This window comes from Manihot esculenta, chromosome 7 (genome assembly GCF_001659605.2).
Source record: "Manihot esculenta cultivar AM560-2 chromosome 7, M.esculenta_v8, whole genome shotgun sequence".
NCBI lineage: Eukaryota > Viridiplantae > Streptophyta > Magnoliopsida > Malpighiales > Euphorbiaceae > Manihot > Manihot esculenta.
The window spans coordinates 10,546,615-10,557,301 of NC_035167.2; positions in this window are offsets into that span (position 1 = coordinate 10,546,615).

Genomic DNA, 10,687 nt, shown 5'->3' on the forward strand with positions numbered 1-10,687 from the left:
TTGGATCAAAAGGTGAGGGTGGATACATGGGATACTGTGGGTATGGTGGATAAAAAGGAGGATAAGGCATATAAGGCATATAGGTAGGATATGGGGTAAAACTAGAGTAATCCGAGGTACTCCCCATCAAATACCCTGGGCCCTGTGGAAAGGGTGGATAACCAAACCCCGAGGCCTGAACGCCTCCCTGAGACTCTCCCATACCCTCTTCAGACCTGTCCATACTCATGCTTTCATCTCTTCTCTGGTCAACATCCATAGCCTCCTTCACTTCATTTGACCTCCCTCCTCTGTCTGTTCCTCTTCTGCTCTCGTCAAAAGACTTTCTAGGGTCCCTTGACGTACCCTCCCTGCTTGATCTCTGAGACATTGCCCTTGGCAACGCAGGAGGACGAGCAGCTGTACCCTCACTCTCTGGTGGGACTCCAGTCAATCGTGCAGATCGACGAGTTCCTCTCATCTTAACTCTGGAAAACAACACAAACATAACACATCAGCAACATATGGTCCATGTAGAAACACATGAACCCTCAAGCATACATCACATATCAAATAAAGCACATGCATAAATCATGGCATTTCACATCATCATATAGACAGGACTCAACATCCTATCCTAGTGGACATAATTTCCTATTGTGCTTGACCTACTACAACCTCTATGAGCCCGACACTCTCTCTATAGGTCCGACCATGTGAACCTAGGGCTCTGATACCAATCTGAAATGACCCGGAAACCAGACCGCTATCGGCACTAGGATCCAGGTCGGCTTAAGGCTCCCAAGACCCGTAGCAAGCCTGCTATACTCTCTGTGTACCTGTAAAAATCCCATACATGATCATACATTTCTATAAAAATTGAAAAACTCTACTCTGTACCAAGGCTTAACCTGTGCATGCACTATCTCTGTGCACAGACCCCTTACTAAAGCCCTCATCAAATGCTTTAGTTGAGTCCACACCATATATGTTAAACCTGGTTTTCATACTCATCCACAAAACATATACATAAATAGACCATGTATAAAAAGGGATTTACAAAACATATGGGTCAAGCACAATACTATACAATACTCTTTACAATTCTAAAACATCTCTTTTACAATATTACATGTCCACACTATGCTATTACAAAACTCTTTACTCTTTCTGAACCCTGCTGAAATCCCCCTGAACTCTGAACCTGCAAAACTGGGGTAAAGGGAGAGGGATGAGCTTCTATAGCCCAGTGAGTAGAATAATAAAAACATGTTATAAAACATGCTCTCATGGAATGCACCATATCACAAGTAATCACATACCGAACGGATGGAAACAAAAATCCCTCAATCTGTGCCCGGCCCGCGAAGGAGCTCCTCATGACTTTATTATACAATCAATAGTACAAAGTACTCTGTGCCCGGCCCTCTCGGGGCTCCTCAGGACTTTACTATGCCCGGCCCTCTCGAGGCTCCTCAGGACTTTACTAGAAGGGCTAATGAATCTAGAACTATGTCCGTTCGCAATTTCAGACAATAATGCAATGTCATATTCGTGTACTCTAATGCAATAAACCTATTACATATCATGATGCATGACACATGCTAAAAGCATTTAATTTCTCGTATTAAAAAGATTAAGCTTAGTTCCACTCACCTCTGGCTAACTCTGTACTGACTCTGAGCACTCTAAAGCAGCTAACACTGCTGGTTTCCTCGATTCCTCGGGTCCGAACCTACACAGGTGGACTCAAATGAGGGACCAAACTAGCTCAAGAACATCTCTATAAAACTCCCCAAAACCCCCCTAAAACATCCTAAAATAATCACATAAAACATGCAAAAGAATGCTGGAAAGGGCACTTTCGGCGGCCGAAAGTCCTCTCCAGAGCCGAAACTCATGCACTTTCGGCGGCCGAACTTTATTTTCAGCAGCCGAAAGTCCCTTCCTGAACCGAAAGTCCAACTTTCGGGGGCAAGGTTCGGGGGCTAAAAGACACTCCAGAGCCGAAAGTCCCAAACCTTCAGCGGCACCTTCGGCGGCCGAAACTCCTTCTAGAGCCGAAAGTCCAAACTTTCGGGGGCTAGCTTAGGCAGCCGAAACCACCTCCTTAGCACGTTCGGCGGCCAAACCTTCCTTCGGCGGCCGAAACTGGATTCTCTAATTAGGCAGAACCCTGCTCCTCTTCATGCAAAACTCCTCTAAACTTCCTCATACATGCAACCCACAACTCAACAACAAGCATATACTCAAGTATATGCACAAAGGGGTCCAAAACTAACTTAAAACCCCAAGCAACATCTACAACACATCACATAAGCATGCTTTTACACAAAACACACGTAACCCTACTTAACCTAAACATGCATCTCTACCCATAAAACTCCATATAACCTTCATAAAACATCAAAGAAGCTAAGGATCTACACTTACCTCTTGAAGATCTAGAGGATAGGTGATCCTAACGTGGAGATATGGAGAAACTCGCTCTCAAAGTCTCCAAGTTTCAAAACTTTGGTCTTTTGCTCAAAAGCTTCAAAACAACATGAAAACTTCTCAAAACTTTGAAAGATTTTGAAGAAACATGAAGATCACCCAAGGAAGATCATGGTCTCACCTCTGGAAGTGGAAATGGAAAGAAAATCTTATCCATTCACCGACCTTTGGCCTTTTATAGGTGGCTGGCCAGACCACCTTCGGCGGCCAAACATGAAGCCAAAAGCCATGCATGTTCGGCGCCCGAACTTCACCTTCGGCGGCCGAACCTTGCTTTTCTCCCTTGGTGCTTTTCTTTCAAAAAAACTCATTTTCTTTACACTTAAAACATTCAAACTCATGAAAAACATTTAGAAAAACATAACTCTTACCCTTCTAGAGGATTCCAACATCCGAGATTCCACCGGATTATAGGAATTCCGATGCCAGACTCTAGCCGGGTATTACAGAGGCAGCATCTACCCTTGGTGGAGTTTTCCTACAATAACAGCTATCATGCTAGCATAGGGATGGCTCCTTATTAAGCTCTTTATGGGAGGAAGTGCAGGTCACCTGTCTGCTGGGAAGAAGTTGGAGAAAGGGCCTTAGCAGGGCCTGAGCTGGTAGAGATCACCAGCAGAGTAGTGCCCATTATCAGAGAAAGAATAAGAACTGCTGTGAGTCGGCAGAAAAGCTATGCAGATGTCCGTAGGCATGTAGAGTTTCAGGAGGGAGATATGGTGTTGCTCAAGGTGTCTCCTATGAAAGGGGTGATTCGTTTTGGGAAGAAAGGTAAGCTAGCTCCACGGTACATCGGACCCTTTGAAATCTTGTAGAAGATTGGGAATGTATCGTACAAGCTGGACCTACCTGCCTCAATGGAGAGAATCTATAACGACCCGAAAACCGGACCGCTACCGGTGCTAGGATTCAGATCGACTTAAGGTCGCTGGAACTCGTAGAAAGCCTACTTTGCATCCTGTGTACCTGATAAATCCCATACATGATCATACATTTCCATAAAAATTTTAAACTTTTCATTTACCAAGCTTGACCTGTGCATGCACTATAACTGTAAATATAAAAACTCCATACTAGAGCCCTCATCAAATGCTCTAGTTGGGTCAATAATACATATATCAAGCTTGGTTCTCTTTACATAACATCATTAAAACATTACTTACTGATCATGTACAAAAGGGATCAACCATACTCTAGGGTCAATCACAATACTAATCCTCAATATACATTACATTACATCATTTATACAATACATGTCCACTACTATACTATTACATAGCCTTTAGCCTTGCTGATACCCTGTGCTATCTCTGGCCCTGCAAACCTGGGGGTTAGGGAGAGGGGTGAGCTACTAGAGCTCAGTGAGCAGAACAATAAAAATCATTTAATAAATCATGCTTTCATGAAATGCATCACATCACAAATCAATCACATCAAGGATGGACTGACCCAAAAATCCCTCTACTCTGTGCCCAGCCCTCGGTGGAGCTCCTCAGGACTTCTGTTACATACAAAGCTCTATGCCCGGCCCTCAGAGGGGCTCCTCAGGAATTCTGTTATATAGCATAATATCTAGAGGGCTAATGGGTCGTCCTGTTGTCCATCCACACCCACAATGAATAATGCAATGCGTCATATTCGTGAATACTAGTGCAACACAACCTAAAATATACCTGATATTCATGATGCATGAATCATGCTAAAAACTTTCATTAATTTAAAACATAGTTTAGTTCTACTCACCTCTAGCAGACGTTGGACTAACTCTGAACCAACTAACTCTGTGAGCCTCCTCGGTTCCTCGGGTCCAATCCTACAAAGGTGGACTCAAATGAGGGACCAAACATACTCTAACATAACTCTAAAAATCTCCCCAAAAAATCCCCTAAAACATCACAAACAAGCATGGAAAAATGGGCAAAGGAAGGCTGGATAGGGGACTTTCGACGGCAGGTTCGACGGCCGAAGGTCCCTCCAGATCCGAAAGTCAGGCACTTTTGGGGGTAAGGTTCGGCGGCCGAAAGACCTTTCAGAGTCGAAAGTCCAAACCTTCGGTGGCATGTTCAGCAGCCGAAACTCCCCTTCAGAGCCGAAAGTCCAAACTTTCAAGGGCGAGTTTAGGAGACAAAAACAGCCTCCACAAGAGATTCGGCGGCCGAACCTTGCTTCGGTAGCCGAACCTGAGTTCTCCAAGAAGGCAGAACTCGATTCCACCTCAAGCATTCAGCCTCCAAAACCTCTCCAAACACCCACAACATGCATCCAACCTCCCTAAAACATGCATATACCCTTATCCATGCATATAGGGGCTTAAAACTAGCTTAAACCCCAACAAACAATATCATGGCAACATATACAGCATATGATCATCATAACACAAACCTCTAGATCTACTCTCATCATGCATAAAAACTCCCTTAAAACTCTCAAAACATACTTAAAACATAAGGGGAGGTGAGGATCCATGCTTACCTCTTGAAGATCGAAAGGATTGATGGTCCAAACTATGAGATGTGGAGGAAGATAGCTCCTGAGTCTCCAAGCCTCAAAACTTTGCTTCTTAGCTCAAAATCTTCAAAACCAAGTTAAAAACCTATTAAAACTTGTAGAACTTGAAGAAAAACATGACATCAACCAGAGGAGGGCATAAACTCACCTTGCCCGAAAAGAGAGAGAAAACTCGCCCCTTTTCCGGACAAGGGACCTTTTATAGGTGGCCGGCCAGACCATCTTCGGCGGCCAAAGGTGTTTCCACAACTCCACCACGTTCGGCAGCCGAACTTGGGGTTCAGCGGCAGTGAAAGGGAGCCACCTTCGGCGGCCAAACATGAGGTTCGGCGGCCAAACCTGGCATTTCCCTCCTTGGTCTTTTTTTTTCAAAACTCAAATTTTCTTGATCAAAACCATAAAAACATGTAAAAACATTTTGGAAAACCTTTATTTTTACCCTTCTAGAAGGCTCCGACATCCGAGAATTCCGGATTCCAGCGGAGATTCAGTCGGAAGGTAGGAATTCCGATGCCGGGGTCTAGCTGGGTATTACATTCTCCCCCTCTTTAAGAACATTCGTCCCCGAATGTTCCTCAACTAGCACATGCATAACAAAACATAACACATAAAAACAGAAAAACACTAACCTTAAAAGAGATAGGGGTATTGCTGGAGCATAGACTCCCGTGTCTCCCAGGTACACTCTTCAATATTATGGTGGTTCCAAAGGACTTTCACCATCGGGATTTCCTTGTTTCTCAACTTTCTGATCTAAGTTTCAATGATCCGCACTGGCTGCTCAACATAGGTGAGATCTGCTAGGATCTCAACATCTAGCTCACTAAGAACCTTACCCGGATCTGACACAAACTTTCGTAACATGGAAACATGGAATACCGGATGGATTCTCTCCATACAAGCAGGTAAATCTAACTTGTACGATACATTCCCTACCTTCTGCAAGATCTCGAAGGGTCCGATGTACCGTGGAGCTAGCTTACCTTTCTTTCCAAAATGAACCACCCCTTTCATTGGAGACACCTTGAGCAACACTGACTCGCGGTTGTCGAAGCCGGTCAAAAATAACCTTTCTGGTTATCAACAATTTACAACTGCAGATAGTGGTGAAAGGATCGAATCCACAGAGAATTGATTACCAATCTATTTTTCTCAACAAGACCAAGATATTAAACTGAAAGCACAATTGAAAGCAAGTAATTGAAAGCGGAATAGAAGTAAAGTGCAGTAAAAGTAAAAAGGGGGGGTTTTGAGATTGATTTGACTAACAAACTAATGAAAGCAATTAAAATCAACAAGTATTAAAAATAAAGAGGAAATCAATATGAGAAAAAGTCTAATTGAAGATATGGATCTACCTTAGTTGTTTGGATTGATCATTGAAACTTAGATTATCTTGATTGATTCAATAGATTAGTTATGGAGGTGGAAGACGCTTCTCACCACCATGTCTCTCCTTATGATTAAATCAATTAGGGAACGTCCTCTAATCAATTACTAATTAAAAAATTACCAAGGAACGTCCTTGGGCCATAGGCATCAAAACAATAGTCAATTGCATAAAGAAATAGAGAGATCCAATCCTAGCTACTCCAAACGCATGAAGATGGTGCTAGATCATGCAATTCCTTGGTTTTTACACCAAGTGTTCTTAGGTCAGAATATTTCCAGCAATTACGGACTAAAAATAATCCCAACTAACAATCAATTAACTTTGCAATCAAGAATCAAGTGGCCAATTTGATCAAAACAACAAAGTAATCATGGAATTAAAGCATTAATTGCATGAATATTGAACAAAATCAAAGACAATAGTTTATGTTCAGATCTCACAATCTATAAAACAACCTTAGTTTCAACCAATCCTCAACTAGAATTAGGGTTTCAGCTACTCATGGCTGAACCAAAACAGAAAATAGAAGAAGAGGGCAAGAGAAGAAGAACCGGCGGTGGAGAAGGTGGAGGTGGAGCGGCTGCCGAACCTTGGAGGAGATGGGGTGAACGAAATCTGCCTCTTCTTGTCTTCTTGAGATGTTTAAATATGTCTTGAGAGGCTGCCTAGGGTCTCTTGGCAGTCCATGAGTCTTTTAGAGACTTCCTAAAGTGCCCTTGGTCTTGCATGTGCCTTCTTTGTGCATGTGTGAAGGGAAAAACGTGGAGCATGCATGGGATTGCAAGTGGGGGCTCTTTGGACTTTTAATTGCTGTCCAAGGTCATCAAGTTACTGCCCTAGTGTGTTCAAGAAGCCTTGTGCACATTGCCCTTACCGCCCATTCATTAAAGAGGAAGGTGGAGCCTCCTTTTGAATTTTGAATTTTGAATGTGCATGGCATGAAGTGGGAAACATGTGATCTTCAAGATTTAGCTTCTTGAATGATCTGGATCTTGAAATCCAATATCTGAATAGGAATTTGGAGATTTGAATTTCAAAATACTTTCCTTCTTTGGCTCTTCAATTATGGCAGCTTGAGATATGGCTTCTAGAATAAGGAAAAGGCAACTTGGTGATTTGAAATTTGAATTTCAAATGTCTTTGACTGAATGTTCTTTCCTTCTTTGCCACTTTCCTTATTTAGAACTTTCCATATTTAGCTTGACTTGATTTCAACTTGGTAGGCTTGCACTCTTTTGCTCCAAATAAGGCAGTTTTAGGGGCATTTTCTCCAAAGTGTCCTTTTACACCATTTTCTGCAAAACAATGCCAAGAGCACTAAATTAAGCAGAAATCATGTAAATAATCATCAATAATATCAAGATAAAAAGGACTAAAATATGTTCTATCAAATACCCCCACACTTAGCCTTTTGCTTGTCCTCAAGCAAATAAACATAGTCAAATAAGCTTTCTTTGCTACTTGATCCTTATTTCCACTTAAGCTCTTACTCAAGACACCTATTTTGAATTATTGCAGTGAAGAATATATGCATGAAGATTACTCACCTCTTTTCCTTGTTTCCCTTTACTTACCATGGCTAGGATTTATTTTCCTCAAGAGAGACCATACATGCACATTTATTGTTAAGACATTTTTTTTTTTTTAGCTTTCGGAGTGACTTGCCCTTACCTTAAAGAACTTTATTCAGGCTTTTTGCACTTTAATTTTGCTTGAATAAGTCACCAACCTTTTGACGTGAAGGTACATATTTGTGATACCCACCCCCAGTTACTCAGTTGGTCACCTTTCCAAGTGGCTACTAGCTCTGTTCTTAGTCTTTTGACCATTGGAACAGTTTTTTTTTTTTTTTTGATTTGTGCTTTTCAGGTCTTTGCCTTTGCTGAATTTTCTTTCTCTTAATGATTTGGGCAAATCAACACCAATTGCTAAATCAAGTCACATTAAGTTCATTCACACAATTTCAATTTATTCTCTCAATTGAGGGTCATCAATATATTTTTCACCATGGTAAACTCAAAGATTAAATTCAAAAGGCAATTCTCAAACATGAATATAACTCACTGCAATTGATTCAACATAAGTTTAAAGAGTCATCACATCAATGGGGTCATGGAAAGAAAAGCTCATCCAACATAGTTCATCAGTTTGAGTAGAGCAAATCAAAAAGAAGAAGAAGGTTGTGGTTGTGTGTGTTTTACTGAAAGCAAAAATAACAAAAATGAAAAAAATTTCAACTGTGGCTAATCATACTGAAAGAAACGCAAAACACAAAAGCTGAAAGGAAATTTGAAAGCAAAACGCAAAAAACTGAAAGGAAAAGAAGAAGGATATGCACCCCCACACTTAAATCATGCATTGTCCTCAATGTATAAGAAAAGGAGAGAACAAAGGAATCTGAATACTCCCCTGGGGTGTGGTGCATGGTGTGCGATTCTCTTAAGCAGAAGGATGTTGTAGTGGAACTTCTTCCACCACTTGTACTGCGAATCCTTCAAAGTATGGTTTCAGACGATGTCCATTCACCTTAAAAATTTTTCTAGTCTCTATGCTTCGGATGTCTATAGCTCCATGTGGGTAAGCATGCTCTACAATGAATGGTCCAATCCACCTAGACCGTAGCTTTCCTGGAAACAATTTCAAACGAGAGTCAAAGAGTAAGACTTTATCACCAACCTTAAATTGTTTTCTTGAAAGATGACTGTCATGGGTGGCTTTGGTTTTTTCTTTGTAGTTCCAAGAGTTCTCATAAGCATCTCGGCTTATTTCCTCTAGTTCTTGCAGTTGCAACTTGCGGTGTTGTCCAGCCTCTTTGAGATCCATATTGCAATTCTTTACAGCCCAATAGGCCTTGTGTTTAAGCTCAACTGAAAGGTGACAAGCTTTTCCATAGACCAATCTGTAAGGAGACATACCTATGGGGGTCTTGTAGGTTGTCCTGTAGGCCCATAGAGCATCTTCTAAACGTGAACTCCAATCCTTTCGGTTGGGGGACACAGTCTTTTCTAGGATGGCCTTGATTTCTCTGTTGGACACTTCAGCTTGCCCATTTGTTTGTGGGTGGTAGGCTGTGGATGTTCTATGGATCACATTGTGCTTTTTGAGAAGACTTTCTACTACTTTGTTGCAAAAGTGGGTTCCTCTGTCACTGATGATTGCCTTAGGTACTCCATGTCTGGCAAAGATGTTGGTCTTCACAAAGTCTACTACTGTCTTGGCATCATCGGTCTTTGTTGCTCTAGCTTCCACCCACTTGGATACATAATCCACTACAAGGATGATGTAAGTGTATCCAAAGGATGGTGGGAAAGGGCCCATGAAGTCTATACCCCACACATCAAATACCTCACAGACCATGATGGGGTTCTGCGGCATTTGATTTCTTCTGCTCAGATTTCCAGTCTGTTGACACCTAGCACAAGATCTGCAAAAGAGAAAGGCATCTCGAAAAATAGTGGGCCAAAACAGACCACTTTCAAGTATCTTATGAGCAGTCTTTCTTGGACCAAAGTGTCCACCACAACTATATGAATGACAAAAAGTGAGAATTGAAGCTATTTCCTGGTCTGGAATACATCTCCTTATCATTTGGTCAGCACAATGTTTCCATAAATAGGGTTCATCCCAAACATAGTACCTGGCATCTTTCTTTATTGTAACAGCCCGGAAACCGATACCCCTTTGTAACGGCCCGAACCGCCACCGGCGCTAGGATCTAGATCGGCTTAAGGCCGCTGGGACCCGTAGCAAGCCAAACATATATCCTATCACCTGGTCAAATCTCATACATGATAAAAACTTTTACATAAAAACTTAAATATCTGATGTATATACCGAGCTTGACCTGTATGCAACATAACTGAAAACATAAAGAACCCTCTTACTAGAGCACTTATCAAAACTCTAGCTGGGTCAACATAACATACATCAAGCCGGAGTCACATCCAAAGAACCAGAACCTAACCTGTGCATGCATCAAGACCACAAACATAAGACCTCCACTAGGGTCCTCATCAAATACTAGCGTGGTAAACAACACATGCCACAAGTTTAGTTGAAACACAACTCAACATCTGACAACTCTACCTCCCTGACAGATGGTAAACCTGACAACTCGTCTAGGGAGACATTTAAGAACCCTCTCTCTAACACTGATACGGAGGTTGGTTCCCTGACCTGACTGCTAAACTCTCAAACAAGAGCTAGAACCCTCTGACAACCCCTCCTACGTACCCTACGAACCTGACAGGTTGACATCAAACCTCTAGGCGTCCCTACTGTGCTCCCTCAGAAAACTACCTCTGACCCATC